At 40.9% G+C, this 17,444-nt stretch overlaps 1 long non-coding RNA gene across 1 annotated transcript in view; it reads right to left on the reverse strand.

The window, feature by feature from the left end:
* Window positions 1-10,716: 10,716 nt before the first annotated feature.
* LOC115089121 overlaps window positions 10,717-17,444 on the reverse strand; it is a 68,740-nt gene continuing 62,012 nt past the window's right edge. Inside the window, exon 5 of the long non-coding RNA XR_003856008.1 lies at window positions 10,717-11,771. This is a non-coding gene — a long non-coding RNA (uncharacterized LOC115089121). The remainder of the gene's footprint in view (window positions 11,772-17,444) is intronic.

The raw sequence follows: 17,444 nt of genomic DNA on the forward strand, positions 1-17,444 counted from the left end.
CCCCCCCCAAAACTCTTTACGAGTACCTGGTTGTCCAGTGTAAGCCCCGGGACCAATCTCCCGCTCTCGGGCCATCGGCGCCATTTTGATGCCACTAATAAAAATGGCGCCGATGGCCCAATAAAAAAAAACCCCCACCGACCCTTTAAAAATCGACTCCTTAGCTTCCCCCACCCTCCCGACCCCCCCCAAAAACATTTTAAAATTACCGGGTGGTCCAGAGGGGGCACGGGGAGCGATCTCCCGCTCTCAAGCCATCGACTGCCACTAATAAAAATGGCGCCAATGGCCCTTTGCCCTTACCATGTGACAGGGTATCCGTGCCATTGGCCGGCCCCTGTCACATGGTAGAAGCACTGGATGGCCCACGTCATTTTTAAAGATGGTGCTGGCCATTCAGTGCTCCTACCATGTGACAGGGGCCGGCCAATGGCACGGATACCCTGTCACATGGTAAGGGCAAAGGCCCATCGGCGCCATTTTTATTAGCGCAGTCGATGGCCTGAGAGCGGGAGATCGCTCCCCGCGCCCCCACTGGACCACCAGGTAATTTTAAAACGTTTTTGGGGGGGTCGGGAGGGTGGGGGAAGCTAAGGGGTCGGTTTTTAATGGTCGGGGTGGGTTTTTTGTTTATTGGATCGAGCGCAGCCGATAAACAAAAACCCAATCGGGCCGGACAATAAAAATTTTAAGATTTGAATCGGAACCGGAACCGATCAGATTCCGGTTCCGATTCACATTTCTAATTCCCAACATTCTGTTTGCTTTTTTGACTGCCGCAGCACACTGAACCAATGTTTTCAATGTATTATCCACTATGACACCTAGATCTCTTTCTTGGGTGGTAGCTCCTAATATGGAACCTAACATTGTGTAACTATAGCATGGGTTATTTTTCCCTATATGCATCACCTTGCACTTATCCACATTAAATTTCATTTGCCATTTCGATGTCCAATTTTCCAGTCTCACAAGATCTTCCTGCAATTTATCACAATCTGCTTGTGATTTAACTACTCTGAACAATTTTGCATCATCTGCAAATTTGATTATCTCACTCGTCATATTTCTTTCCAGATCATTTATAAATATATTGAAAAGTACGGGTCCCAATACAGATCCCTGAGGCACTCCACTGCCCACTCCCTTCCAATGAGAAAATTGTCCATTTAATCCTACTGTTTCCTGTCTTTTAGCCAGTTTGTAATCCATGAGAGGACATCGCCACCTATCCCATGACTTTTTACTTTTCCTAGAAGCCTCTCATGAGGAACTTTGTCAAATGTCTTCTGAAAATCCAAATACACTATATCTACCAGTTCACCTTTATCTACATGTTTATTAACTCCTTCAAAAAAGTGAAGCAGATTTGTGAGGCAAGACTTGCCTTGGGTGAAGCCATGCTGACTTTGTTTCATTAAACCATGTCTTTCTATATGTTCTGTGATTTTGATATTTAGAACACTTTCCACTATTTTTCCTGGCACTGAAGTCATTCTAACTGGTCTGTAGTTTCCCGGATCGCCACTGGAGCCCTTTTTAAATATTGGGGTTACATTAGCCACCCTCCAGTCTTCAGGTACAATGGATGATTTTAATGATAGGTTTCAAATTTTTACTAATAGGTCGGAAATTTCATTTTTTAGTTCCCTTAGAACCCTAACGAGTATACCATCCAGTCCAGATGATTTACTACTCTTCAGTTTGTCAATCAGGCCTACCACATCTTCTAGGTTCACCGTGATTTGGTTCAGTCCATCTGAATCTTTACCCATGAAAACCTTCTCTGGTATGGGTACCTCCCCAACTTTCTCTTCAGTAAACAGCGAAGCAAAGAAATCATTTAATCTTTCTGCGATGGCCTTATCTTCTCTAAGTGCCCCTTTAATCCCTCGATCATCTAATAGTCCAACTGAGTCCCTCACAGGCTTTCTGCTTCGGATATATTTTTAAAAGTTTTTACTTTGAGTTTTTGCCTCTACGGACAACTCTCTTAGCCTGTCTTATCAATGTCTTACATTTAACTTGCCAACGCTTATGCATTATCCTATTTTCTTCTGTTGGATCCTTCTTCCAATTTTTGAATGAAGATCTTTTGGCTAAAATAGCTTCTTTCACCTCACCTTTTAACCATGCCGGTAATTGTTTTGTCTTCTTTCCACCTTTCTTAATGTGTGGAAAACATCTGGACTGTGCTGCTCCTTTCAGTTTTTTTCTAACTATTTTTCTCATTTTATCAAAGTTTCCCTTTTGAAAGTTTAGCACGAGAGCCATGGATTTGCTTACTGTCCCCATTCCAGTCATTAATTCAAATTTGATCATATAAATGATCACTATTGCCAAGCAGCTCCACCACAGTTACCTCTCTCACCAAATCCTGTGGTTCACTGAGAATTAGATCTAAAATTGCTCCCTCTCTCATCGGTTCCTGAACCAATTGCGCCATAAAACTGTCATTTATTCCATCCAGGAACTTTATCTCTCTAGCGTGTCCCGATGATACATTTACCCAGTCAATATTGGGGTAATTGAAATCTCCCATTATTACCACACTACAAATTTGGATAGCTTCCCTAATTTCTCTTAGCATTTCACTGTCCACTTCACCATCTTGACTAGGTGGATGGTAGTGTACGCCTGTCACTATAGTTTTCTCCAACACAGAAGGGATTCCTACCCATAAAGATTCAATTGTGCATTTAGTCTCATGCAAGATGTTTATCCTGTTGGACTCTATGCCATCCCGGACATAAAGCACTACACCGCCTCCCGGGTGCTCCTCTCTATCCTTGCGATATAATTTGTACCTCAGTATAGCACTGTCCCATTGGTTGTGCTCCTTCCACCATATGTCTGAGATGCCAATTAAGTCTATGTCATTATTCACTGCTATACATTCTAATTCTCCCATCTTACTTCTTAGACCTGGCATTAGCATACAAACATTTCAGTTTGTTTTTTGTTTGTATTTTCATTCTACTTTTTAATCGATAGGGATAAGTTAGAATTTTTTAGCTCAGGTGAGTTTTTAGTTACAGGCACTTGGACTACTTTTTTTATTATTGGAACCTCACTGTCTGGATGCCCTAATTCTAATGCATCATTGGTACCCTTTGAATATATCTCCCTCCGAACCATGCGCTGCTGAGCGACTGTCGGCTTTCCCCTTTGCTCTAGTTTAAAAGCTGCTCTATCTCCTTTTTAAAGTTAGCGCCAGCTGTCTGGTTCCACCCTGTTTAAGGTGGAGCCCATCCCTTCGGAAGAGACTCCCCCTTCCCCAAAAGGTTCCTCAGTTCCTTACAAAACTGAATCCCTCATCCTTGCACCATCGTCTCATCCACGCATTGAGACTCCGGAGCTCTGCCTGCCTTTGGGGACCTGCGCGTGGAACAGGGAGCATTTCAGAGAATGCTACCCTGGAGGTTCTGGATTTAAGCTTTCTACCTAAGAGCCTAAATTTGGCTTCCAGAAACTCCCTTCCACATTTTCCTATGTCATTAGTGCCCACATGTACCACGACAGCCAGCTCCTCCTCAGCACTGTCTAAAATCCTATCTAGGTGATGCGTATTGTCCACCACCTTCACACCAGCTAGGCATGTTACCAAGTGATCCTCATGCCCACCAGCCACCCTGCTGTCTACATTCCTAATAATCGAATCACCAAACTATGATGGCCAACCTAACCCTTCCCTCCTGGGCAGTAGGCCTTGGGGAGATATCCTCAGTGCGAATGAAGAATGCACCACCTGACTGCAGGTCCTTGCTACAGGATCCTTTCCTGCTACACCAGGTTGATGCTCTCCAATCATGAGACCTTCTTCCTCCAAGGCAGCACCAGGGCTCCCAGTCTGAAGTTGGGACTTGGCTACTATATCCCTGAAGGTCTCATCTATATATCTTTCTGTCTGCCTCAGCTCCTCCAGGTCTGCCACTCTAGCCTCCAGAGATCAGACTCGTTCTCTGAGAGCCAGGAGCTCTTTGCATCGCATGCATATGTACAATTTCTCACCGGCAGGTAAAAAATCATACATGTGACACTCGATGCAAAAGACTGGGAAACCCCTGTCTTGCTGCTGGACTGCTGCCTTCATCTCAAATTTGTTCAGTTCCTACTTAAGTTTTAGGTTGCTACGGGAGTAGGAATGTGTCTAATTAACGTCCTTTAACTGTATTAGTGAATTCACTATATGTCTGGTAATGGCCTACAGGGGAATGATCAAACTCTCAATAAGGTTTTTTTTTTGTTTTTTTTGTGACAGTGGCACCTGCCTATAAATTAAAGGATGAGCTAGGGGTAGGTGAGTGAGTTAGGAACTACAAACAGTCTAACTTCAGTTAGTCTGCCAGAGTGACTCACTCACTGTTCTCTTGATTAACAAATGTTGGTACCTAATCAAACCAAATCACACTACCTTAACACCTTTCCAAGGTGAGTAACTGAACTGAATTTTTCAACCTTTTTACTTAGGTATACACTGCTCCTAGCTTATTTCTAACTTCTGGCTACTTTTGTTGTTGTTGTTTTTAATATACAAATACTCTAACTTCTGCTTATTAGCTGCCTTACAGACTATTAAAAATAATCACACTAACTACTGCTTATTAGCTGCCTTACTGACTGACTATTTAAAAATACAGTCTAATTTCTATTTATTCACTGCCTTACTGACTATTAAAAGCACAAAAACACAAAATAATATTCCCAAATAGTTAACTTTGCCCCAATACTTTTAGAAAAGAAAATTTCCCAAGCAAAAACTTACTGATTCCTTTCAGCCACCAGCAAGGTGATCCTCTCCTCTCGGTGCTCCCACTTCTTCCAGTCCCAGGAAGTAGTAGCTTGGGTACTTCCCACATGTAATGCTGGTTTAGCAGAAAGATAAGGAAGGTGACATTTAAACTTTCCTGATAATTTCCGTTTCTTGAGTCCTGCTAGACCAGACAATAACCCACCCAAAAATGGGTGCCGCTACTAGGCGTAGGTAGTATAGAAGCATTCACCTCTTTCTTTCTTTCTTCTATTTAACAACCTGCTTTTCTTGGGGATGGGGCGGAATTTCTAGGTTCCTTTTCCTCTTAGAAAGTAATAGTAACATTTGATTTTTGTATGGAATGCTGGTTTATAAAATGTCTAAAATAAATAAATAAATAAATAAATAAATATAGAGGAAAAAAGGGAACTTGATATATATATATACCTCAAGCTACACCTCCATTATAGCTGATATGACAAGAGAGAAAAGATAGGTGTATTTTCCATCTCTGGCAGCTGTGGGGAAGGGAATTTCCACAAATAATGACTGATCTAGAAGGACTCAAAAAAAGGAAATTATCAGGTAAGCTTAAATTTCATCTTTGAAAATTGTCCACCCTTCACCTGGATAAATGTGCTGGATTCCACAATGTGTGTACTTTTTAACTATGCTTAAGTTAGAGGGAGAGTAAAGCAGTGTGCATATGTGATTGGAAAGAGTCATTTAACATCTTCAGGCTTACAGTAATAGCTTCAAATTTAGGAGAAGGGTTTTGTCCTGCTGTTAAGGACCTTAATTCTTTTCCTGATCTCGATGATGAACATATTTATTTATTTAAAAAAATTTCTATACCATTGTTAAGTTAAATACCATCACAACGGTTTACAGAAGGGCACGATAAAGAGAAATATGGGTGGTATAGATTACAAATTACTCGTGTGCCATCATAGTACGGTAACAATTTAAAATAATAAACTAGGTGTGTAAATTAAACCTGATTGTTAGGAACAAATTAGGCAGTTTGATTTTAACATTAATATGCTTATGTAGGTTACTAAAAACTTCTAGCTTGGTGCATCCTTATCGCTCAACTATTTTTCTCCTTTTCTTTATCTTTATAAAATGCTTGTTTAAAAAGCCAGGTTTTCAGATTAGTTTTGAATAATTTCAGATTTGTCTGTAGTCTTATTTCGAGTGGCATGGTATTCCAGAGTACAGGACCAGCCAGTGACAGTGCTCTTTCCCTTACTTGCGTGAGATGTGCTGATTTGACAGAGGGGACAGATAGTAGAGCTTTATTTGCAGATCTCAGGTTTCTTTGTGGTACGTGCACCCACAGTGCTGTGTTAAGCCAGTCGGCTTTATCATCGTGGATTAGTTTATGGATTATACAAAGTGCTTTATATTGTATTCTTTGTTCAATTGGGAGCCAGTGGAGTTCAGCAAGTGTTCCTGTTAAATGGTCACTCATTTTTTTGCCTGTCAAAACTCTGGCAGCGGAATTTTGCAATATTTGCAGAGGCCGAATTGTAGATTGAGGTAGTCCTAAAAGCAGGGAGTTACAATAATCTGTGCTAGCGAATATCATTGCTTGTAGAACTGTGCGAAAATTGTTAATCGTCAATAGAGGTTTTAGTCTTCTTAGGATCATTAGTTTTGCATAACCTTCTTTTATTTTCTGTGAGATGTGTTGTTTCATGTTTAGCTCAGGGTCAATTATTACATATAAAAACATAGTTGTAGTTTTTCAGTTCTGCACTTGTTATACTGGTACAAAGAAATGTATCATTAACTATAATCCTAAGTCTATTGCTTGAAGTCATAAAGCAGTATCCATGTGAATTTCATGGTAGCCCTTATCCTTGCTCTCTAAAAGTACGAAGTGACTCATTTTTAAAATGCACATATATATTAGCACATATTGTACAGTGTAATACAATGCAAATGGATTGCAATGAAGATGTAATCATTTCAGAAAAAAAATAATGTATCCAAGACCTGGGGAGTTTTTAAATAGTTTTCTCTGCATTTGTACTCAGAGGAACAATGAAATGAAACTAATGAATCATTACTTGATAACAACATCTGTACTGAATAGTCAGCATAAAGCCACATTGACTTTTGTTGAAGTGAATCTGAGACACTGGGGGAATAGAATACTATGCCAAATGAAATAAGTATCATTCAAGAAGACAATGGTCCATATGCAGCATTGCTATTTGCAAAAGCTGAACTCTAAATTTCAGCAGATTAACCATTTGTTATGAAATTTCGAAAGGAAAGGTATGAATGGAATGTCTTACCTAATCCATCCCCTTCCCTCCATTTTAATCCTTGTAGTTAGGATAAATAATAAACATTAGCTTGCTACGAGAACATGAAAGTGTAGAGCAGAATGATACTTCAGACGTGGATCACAAATATCATTGAATTAAAATTTAAAATTTTTTTAATGTATTATTGAAATGTAAAATAATGAAAATTAAATTATTATTTTTTTTTTTTTAAATTTACCTTATTCTTGCCTTAGGGCTGGGCATACTAAACGGTTTTCCCTGATTTTGGAGTCTATTGGCTAACCTGCAATATATGGTAATGGATTATTGGCAATAAGACCTATTCACTAATAATTAACCTATTCACTAATAATTAACATTTAGGAAAAGACTAAAAACTTGGCTTTTCAAAAAAGCATTTCCAAGCCTTGAATAAAACCTCCTCTCACTAGCACTAACTCGTATGCAATAATGGAATGTAAACACGAATCAACCAACCTCAAACCCTCTCTCACTAATTCCTGCTGAATATTTATCATACTATTACCATTCACAACTGTGTCATATTTATTCATTTGATTACCTATGTACCGTTTCATAGTCTTATTTTTTCACTTGCTATTCTAATGTATCAATAGGCTGAAATGTAAATATTGTGCTGTTCAATTTCTCCCCTTCCATCCCAAGTTTATTTTCCTTGTTTTTTGTAACTTTCCCTCTCCCTTTTTCTGATTCACTGTATTTAAAGTTCAAGGTTCTTATTGAAAATATTGTTTTTTACGTTAAGTTATGCTTTACACTCCTTGTTATTTGTAAACCGGGTTGATGTGATGCCTATCATGAAACTCGGTATAACAAAAACAATAAATAAATAAATAAATAAATAAATAATGCATGTTAAGGCATGTCACTGCATGTCGTAGGTTGATAAATAGACTCCCTGGTGTGTCTGTGGGGGTGGGGGATGGAAAAAATGCTTAGTTCATCTGACCCTAGTGCTTGACATGTAACCCTTAGAAAAACTATACAATCCAACCATAGAAGAATAAGAGGGTATTGTAGAAATTGAATTATTACTAGAAAAGGTGGTTTTCCCATGGCTGGGCACTTGTGGTGGTTGATCAGCTCACAGGCTCTACCTGTTTTGCAGGTGCAAGAATTATAAAATCATGAGTAGAAACTTAAATAATATTGGTTGCTAGAAAGCTAACAAACAAAATGGTTTCAAGATTAGTGGAAATTAGTCCATGCTACAATTCATCTTTAAATAAAAACATGGAGAAACTCGGAATATAATTAATTCTCTCAGATTTGTAGTCGCATACGATAGCATCTGCTGTTGGTGAAGGTGTTTAGGTTTTTATTTTTTTTACATTTCTAATTTCTTAGTTTTCTTTCGCTTCATGACGCTAATTGTTAGCATGTAAGTTTTATATGACCCTTAGATGACAGTTTTGATATTAATTAGATTTAATTTAGTACCCTTCATCCAGAAAGTATATTTATGCCTTATAGTTGACAAAACAGTGGGTTTCTTATCAGACAGTTGCTAGCAAGATAAATTCAAAATTTCTGATAGAAAACTCTTCAAGGCACTTGGCTACATGATTAAAAGATCCTGAGTGTTATGGTGGGTACAGATTGCTAATGTGGCTCATTTTAAGATCCAAGTACTTTCTGAGCCACAGTGGTTTAAATTTGATAATTTACATCAGGAATTGCCAATTCTATTACTGGGAAGAAAGTATTTACTATTTTTTATTTTTATTTTTTTTTGTTTAAATCTTGTTCAAACGTTCAACAAAATTATTAACCCTTCAAAATGGTTCACCTTGGGAGGGGAGGGCAGAAGATGGGAAGATATAAACAACATACTGCTGGGAAGAAAATGCATACCTTTTTGTTTATAAAAAGCAAGATTTCTATGGATATTGCTTTAGGGAAGCTTGTAGTAATCATTACAGTAGTTTGCCTATGGCTTATGAGTTAGGTTACTGTCCATATCACAGTGCAAGATAAATGAAAGATGTAAGGATTTTAATATTAAAACAGATTTGTAAGGAAATATATTGTGTATTCTTTTTCAGGAATAACATATCTCTTAGATATGAAAGAACTGTATTTCAAGGTATGGGATTTAATTGTTACCATAAAAGAATAGTACATAAGACTGAGGTACTGGAGCACACAAAGAAAACAGGGAAGTAGTAAGGTTGAGCACAGGGGAAAATTTGATGCTGGGTTTGTTTGTTTTTTTTAATTTGTTTTTCATTTCATTTGTTTAATGCATTTCTTTTCATGTAATTGAAATGAAATACACGTTACAAAATTGAGAAGAAATGTAAACAAAGGAGCCTAATTTCCCCCTCTTCGCATCCAAAATTCTCTCCTCCTCCTCCTTTGCTGCTGCAATGAAGGAAAATGAATGCCCTCTCCCCCAGCCCGTCCCATCTGACCCAAATCCATGGGGGCTGGAATGAGTCGAAAAGGGGAAGGAGTAATCTCCATGGTTCCATTCTCGGAAAGACTCAGGTGAGCAAAAGGAAAATGGCGCTGCCCTCAGGACTGAATGGTGCACTTTGACAATGGGACTCAGTGGGGCAAATGTGATTGGGTGGGCATCCCTCCTGCCCCTTTTTTTCACTTATTTGATTCTCCCCGCCCACCTATGGATGGACACATGAGAATGTGTGTGTGGGGGGTGTGTGTGTGTGTGGGGGGGGGGTGTGTGTGTGTGTGTATGTGTGTGTGTGGGTGTGTGGGGTGTGTGTGTGTATATATGTGTGTGTGTGTGTATGTTTGTGTGTGTGTGTGTATGTTTGTGTGTGTGTGTATATGTGTGTGTGTGTGTGTGTGTGCGGGGTGTGTGTGTGTGGGGGGTGTGTGGGGGTTTGTGTGTGTATGTTTGTGTGTGTGTGTATGTGTGTGTATGTTTGTGTGTGTGGGGTGTGTATGTGTGTGTGGGGTGTGTGTGTGTGTGTGGGGGGGTGTGTGTGTGTGGTGTGTGTGTATGTGTGTGGGGGGGGTGGTGTGTGTGTGGGGTGTGTGTGGTGTGTGTGTGTGGTGTGTGTGTGTGTGTGTGGGGGGGGTGTGTGTGTGTGGGGTGTGTGTGTGTGTGGGGGGGTGTTGTATGTGTGTGGGGGGGGGGTGTGTGCGTGGGGGTGTGTGTGTGTGTGTGTGTGTGTCTGTGTGTGTAGGGGAAAGTCCATGGGATGGAAATTACATTTTTTATTGCATTGGTGCTGGGGGGGGGGGGGGGGGGCGGTAGCAGGGGGGGGGTTGCAGGCTGGTTGTGGTGGTTCAAAATGAGAAACCCAATGAACAGTACCAGACTTTTCTTTATTTCATTTGTAAATGAATGTACTCCCCATAGGAAACAGCAGACAGCACCTCTTTGTTCCACAAATATTCTGAATCCAGTTGATTATCTGAGACGTAAGGAGGGCAATGTTGTTCAAAGCTGGGTGAATAGGCCCTGTCTGAAAATTGGCCACCTCTGCCTGACTGAGTGTGCTCATGAGCTTGTACAGCACGAGAGCTCATACCCAGCCTAGAAAGGGGCATTTCTGAGGCTGTGCTTAGATTACAGGAAGAAAATCGAGCACATGCTCGGCCTTTTCTACAGCATGTGCCCTATTTACCTCCCCCCTACCCGCCCACCCATTCTCACTACCCACACAAATAGCAGGTGCAAAGTACGTGGGCCCTTTTGTTCTCCTCCTTTTTGCTAGCTTATTTCCAGAGACAGGAAGTTTTCTCTTTGAAAATGACCTACAAACTACATGGGGTTATTTAAAAATTCCTCTCCTCCCCCCATAGCCTCTACATGCCATATTATCTTAGTGCTTAATTAAATCCAGACGTCAGGTTGGGGCGGGAAGGGTCCATGTGCAAACTCTGCCTTGATACTACCTTGGTTTCCTTGAGGCATCTTTTCAGTGCCGTGATTGCAATTGCCTCACCGTCTCGCTGATCAAGTCATACCCGTGATCTGACTGTGCTCCTGCTGTTTGTACATAGTAATCAGTTAAAGGTGCTACGTAGTCTCAAACAGTCTGGGAACACAGTGCGTATTAAAAAATCCATATTTAAATTTCAAAATGTAAAAAGGGCAGCGTGAGACTATAGACAGAGATGTCCTCAACAACTTAATAATCTTAAATTGTATTCAATGGATTTGAATTAAATGTCTCAAAAAAATAAAATAGTTAACCCTGTTATTAAATACTTTTCAAGAAACCTTTATGAAAATCTTGCAGTACCCAATGAACTTCACATCTAGTGTGTATGTGTGTGTATACAGGTGTACATATATGATATCAGCTATGTGCTTCTCCCCTTGAATTGTTTTAAATTCAAGCCGCACAAAGTAATATTAAATATAAATTTATACTTTCTGTTAAGGGACCTTTGTATCAAAGGGCTTTGTACCACGCTAATTACAGAGAGATCACAAAAAACTTCCTTCTGTGTGCCCAAATATTATCACAGGTCCCAAATAGTTTCCTGTGATTTTTTTAATGCAGTTAAAACAAAGTCCACTCTTTGAAAGAAATATGGGGTAACTTAACTTCGAAACACAGTCGAGAGACTCTGACATGGTCTGTGTTTCGTTTGGTTCCCCTCGAGTTCCTGAAGGACTCACTTCTGTATCGGGGCTAATTCCAAGCATTATTTCAATGAACTTTTGTCGCAATCAGAAATGCAGTGTTTCCATAGCATGGATGTTATCTCTGCTTCTAGAAAAAAAAAGAAAAAAGAGAGATCCGCCATGTTTAAACTTCCCCAAAACCAATCACTGATGTATACGAATCAGTCACTAATTTGTTAATGAAACAACCCTGCTCACTTTGAATCCTCGAGTCTCTGCTAAAATTAAAGAATACCAGTCAGTTTCTAAGTTCAAGCCAGTAGGATGGACCATTTCTAAAGAGTAGAGCCAGAATTGTGCATGCTCATTCAGCATGTATTCTCTATCTCCCCCCTTTGTAACTCAGGAGCAAGGGAGTAAATTTTAAAAGGAGCATGTGCGAGTACATGGACACACTGATTTTATAACATGCACGTACATGTTATAAAATCTGATGGCTGCACTCACACGTGCGCTGGATTTTAAAATCCACGTGCGCATGTACAGGCGACACATGCAGGGGGGCGAATTTTTAGAAAATATGCACAGCGACGCACTCGGGCCTTCCCCAGTCTGCTCCCTCCCAGTCCGCTCCAATTAAGGAGCGGACTGGAAGGGAACTTCCCTACCCCCCTGCCTAACCTTCCTTCCCTTTTCCCTATCCACCCAGGCCCCTAAGCCCTACCTACTATCCCAAATTGTTTTATTTCATTACTTAGTGCTTCTCTGGAGCAGAAGTAGTTTCTGGCTGCTGGCATTTGCTTCCCCGGGATGGCGGCTAAGAACTTTATGGAATGCCAATATGTGCCAATTGTTTCTTATTGATAGAAATAATAGCAGCAGCTTTCTCTGAATGGCAAAACACACATTTAAGACCTGTGTCATCTTTTGGAACCTGATATGTAGTACCAGATCCCTACCTGCATATAAAGTCCTTTTATAAGCTGACTTAATGGCATGAGGGGGATATCCCCTCTCCAAATACTGATGAGATATCTATTGGCTTGTTGTCTAAAATCAGCCTCTTCAAATCGCAATCATCACAGACATAAGAACTGACTGACTCGCAAACTTAAATGTAGCTTACAAGGATGAAAATGATCAAACTTTAAAAGACTATTCCTATCTGTGGTTCTCCAATGAATTGATATCTGTAATCCATTTCTCCTGATCAAAAAAGAGACCATATAACTAAATGATAATCCATGTAAACTTAAGAAGTTGAACAGAGGAGTTGAGCCACCTGTAAAATGTCTGCAGTTGTTCCACGGAGTGCACAATGGTTATGCACTGTATGGACAGAAGCAATGATTTCTGTGGCTGAATATAGACCACATTCCTGAGTTACAGTGGGGGGAGATAGAGAATACATGCTGAACAAACATGAATAATTCTGGATCTACTCTTTAAAAGTGGTCCATCCTACTGGCTTGAACTTAGAAATTGACTGGTCCAGAGACTGGGTTCTGATGCTGTGGCCTGGTCCAGAGTCCAGGTCCAGATGCCATGGCCTGGCCTAGAGGACAGGTCCTGAAGCCTAGGCCAGGGCCCAGGCTCAGACCCAATGATGGGGCCCAGTCTGGAGGTCAGGCCTTGGAGGTCCTCTTCTTTCTTCTTTCCTCTGTCTTTAATTGACAATGTCCCCAGTGTTCGGCATCACTTGAAGATAGACAAAAGAAGAGGAAGAGGATCTTCGAGGCCTTCAGACTGGGTCTGGTGTCAGTCCTGGTCCCTGGCCCTGGCCATGATCGAAACCCAGGTATCAGGACAAAGTATTCAGACCAGGCTTCACCACCAGGCCTGGGCCTAGGCCCTGGCTTAGACCCAGGCCCAGGCCCAGGCATCAGGACCCAGTGTCTGGCCTAGGCTTATGCCAAGGCCCAAGCATCACAACCAGGCCTGGATGTGGCATTCGATTCCCAATAGATTTGGTAAATGGAATTGGGAAATTTCACGGGCCTAGGTCTTTACTTGGGTCTCTGCCAAGACCACGGCATTGCTCTCAGGCCTAGGCCAGGGCCCCTCCTTTTGGTCTTAGCCCATTCCCTATGCAAGACCCTGGTTTTGGTCTTAGGTCTAGATTTATGGGTGATTTCTTTTTCATGATTTTCAAAATGGGACAAAATTCTGAGGCAATTTTGTCAGAATTTAAATCATTCTGTTTTGAAAACAAAGAACATAGGCCTCTAAGTATGGCAATTAAAGTCAGCAAATCAGGAAAAGTCATTGAAACTCTTAAGCTGACATTTACTTTTAAGAGAAGATTTAATCCTCCTGCTTTGACCATGACTGTAATGTTATTGTTCTCCAATGGGCATGAATGGCAGGGCTTTACCACCCTCCTCCCTCTTTCCCCTAAATTGTCCAGCTTCTCAGTCTCAGTCAAATGACCAAGAAGAGATCACCCTTGCTCATAGCTCAGATTCTACACTTGAATCTTAGTCAAAAGACATAAGCCAACATTTAGTTTTTTTGATCTGTCCACTGCTTGAGCCTAGCCCCTGCACAGTGCAGGATCATGCTGAGGTCAACTCACAAGCCCTGAAATGTGATAGTCAATGGGAGGAAACATGGCTGGTGTATGGAAAAAAAAAAAGCACAAAAAGAAGGTAATCTCCCTTTTTGTCACATATATGAGCTCTTTTGACACAGCCTAGTAGGCAAACCTCATAGGCCCACACTGACAGCTGGCAGACATGCCCTAGAGTGGGACTGAGCTGAACCTTCACCTATACCAGCCCTGTTCCCCACAGGTTGAGCCTTTGGATTCCAGAGGCTGGCAGGAGAATGTCCCAAAGGGCAGTCAGAAAGAGAGAGTCCAGGGCTGGGTTGAGGACAATGGAGGCAGTGATCAGTTACCTACCCAGTTCAGGCCAAGGGCCAGGGCAGGCAGTGAGCAGGACATAGTCAGAGTCTGTAGCAGAGGTCAGTGGCAGGCAGCAGGCAAGAGAGTGGTCCGGGTCCATAGCAGAGGTCAGTGGCAGGCAGATAAGAGGAGGACTGGGATGGGGCAGGGCAGGAAGCAGAAGCATGGCAAGGCTGGAATGGTGGTAAAGCAGGCTGGATGAGGCAGGGCAGGCTGGATGAGGCAGGGCAGGCTGGACAACACTAGTGGCACATGAGGATCCAAAAGTAGCAACACTCACTACAAGGCTGCAGGGTACCTGTTGCTGAGGTAAGAATTAGAATCACGGTTGGGTTTAAATACCCCACTCCATCAACATTATCACAGGGCACCTGCAGTACTGAGGAACTTGTGCAGAAGGATTGCAGAGGATTGGTCTCAGAATGTTTACTGTTTCTGCTGGTCACAGGGAGTCCCTTGATCGATCAAGGTAACATGGTGGTGTCTTCACTGTAGGGAATCCTGGCAGCGACTCCCTGGCATGGCGGTGCTGAGGGTGAGTGTGACTTGGCCTCCCTGTGACCAGCAGAAACATTACACGTTTCTCCTGAACATTGTGAGACCAATCCTCTGCAAAGCTTCCGCACAAGTTCCTCAGTTGTTGTCCAAGGTGCTGAAAGCCAAAGTTATTCAACCAGCCTGAGGTTGAAAAGAAAATGAAACTCCGGGGATATGACGTCAACATTTTGATCTTAGCTTCTTTAAAATTCCTAGCAATTTAGCATTTAATATTTTTTCTGAGAAAAAGGCTTCAAGCAGACTATACTTTGAAGGAAAACAAACATGCATAATGGCTTCCCACTGCAGTTACACAGCAATGTTCACAAAAAATATGGGAAGCAGCTCCTGCAGCTAACTCTTGGGGAAAGTAGCATGAGAATATCCTGCAATGGTTCCTTACTATGTACAATTATTAATTTTAGCAATGCCCTCCTGGGTAATATTTCATTAGCTTACTGCCACTGAATGGGGTTGAAGCAGGGTCCAAAAATTCCATTTCAAAAAAATTGGTAGCTAGCAATGCTTATTTACTCCTAGATCAGGTTGCCTGTTTGATATTACTAGAGATGTGCACTTATAATTTATTTTTCATTTCCCTTTTGTTTTTTCATTTACCATTGTGGCTTGTTTTATTTTAAATGAAATAAACAACAATCTCCATATAGCACCTGACTCCCAACCCATCCATAGTTTTTAAACTATGGATGGGTTGGGAGTCAACTAGGGATCACTCATCCCCTCAGGGGATGAGTGATCCCTAGTTGCTCCTGACCAATTAATGCAATTGCAGAAAATTGCACTGCTACAGATAACCTACCGTACATTTGTCTTGAGTTGACCAGCAAGATTTTCTAGAATTACATCCGTGAGAAAGAAGCAACTGGGATAACTCCTTCCCCCTGAAGGTGAGGTCTTCAGTGCCTATGGATGAGGTTAGAGATTGGGAGGGAGCAAGCTGGGTGCTATGCGGAGAAGGCCTAAGAGGGATTATTTTGTGATTTAGAGAATACAGGAGATGGCCAGACCTGATATTTGGTTTGTTTTTTTTTAATTCAGTTGTGTTTTTTGTAATAAAACTAAAAGAAAGCAAAATTAAAAAGTGATGGTGTTCACCCTTAGTATAAATTTTGTGTAAAACACAGTTGTAATTAGAATGCTATGGGGTAATTTTCAGACTGTCTGCACTGGAAGAAAGCCTATGGGTACCTATTTACCGGCATAATCTGCACTGTTTTTCAAAGAGAAATTATGTGCATGGTTTTACTTTGGAACCTGCCATGGGTACAAAATACCTAAGGGCATTTGCACCTGCTGAGGTCAATTTTCTAGGGAAAATAATGTGTAGACGTGAAAATATAATCAATGTGAATTTTTTTCCAATCACGCCTAAAATATGCCTCCCTAAGTGTGACTAAAAGCATACATGTCGTAGAACTATGTACATATTTTTAGCCATAATTATGGAAGACAATGTTCAGACAGTCAAATTAAGCACAGAAATTGCTTTTACTTGCATAAATGTATTTGAAAATTGTGCTCCTCATTCTATAAGATTTGTTCTAGATAACAATAGTTTTCAGACCTGTTTAATATAGGAAAGCTGTGAATAAACATAGAAACATAGAAATGATGGCAGAAAAGGACCAAATGGTTTCTTATCATTATTGTCATCATTCTCATCATTATTACCCCCTTAGGTCACTGATATACCCAATGTTACATATGTTGTTTATGCTTATTTAATGTTTTATCGGTTTGTTCTCCTTTCTTCTTTGCTTTACTTTTGTTCTCCCCTTCCAAGTTCCCACACCTTGTTACAATGTAATTTCTTATCTGCTGTTAATATGTAAACCGGTGTGATGTCCCCACTAACGCCGGTATATAAAAGTTTTTAAATAAATAAAATAAATAAATGGTCCGTCCATTCTGCCTAGCAAGCTTAGGGTAGTATCTGCTGTGTCGTGCAGGTTACCCCCATGCTTATCAGTTTCCCAAACCATAAAAGTCAGGGCCCTCGTTGGTTCCTATCTAAATCCAATTCCCTGTTACCCCTTGCCACTGAAGCAGAGAGCACTGATGGAGTTGCATTAACATTATGAAGGCTTATTGGTTAAGGGTGGTAACCACCTCACCAGCAAGTTAGCCCCATGCTCTCATTTTCTCATTTCCATCTTTTAGCCTTTAGGGATCCACAGTGTTTATCCCATGCCCCTTTGAATTCATTTACTCTTTTCATTTCACCACCTCCTCTGGAAGGGCATTCTAGCCATCCACCACCCTCTCCGTGAAGAAATAAAAAAATGAGCAAGAGAAACTTGATATTGTTTAAATAACTGAAGAATTCCATGAAAGGTATGATATTATAAGATATTTTAA

The sequence above is a fragment of the Rhinatrema bivittatum genome, chromosome 4 (genome assembly GCF_901001135.1).
Source record: "Rhinatrema bivittatum chromosome 4, aRhiBiv1.1, whole genome shotgun sequence".
Lineage (NCBI taxonomy): Eukaryota > Metazoa > Chordata > Amphibia > Gymnophiona > Rhinatrematidae > Rhinatrema > Rhinatrema bivittatum.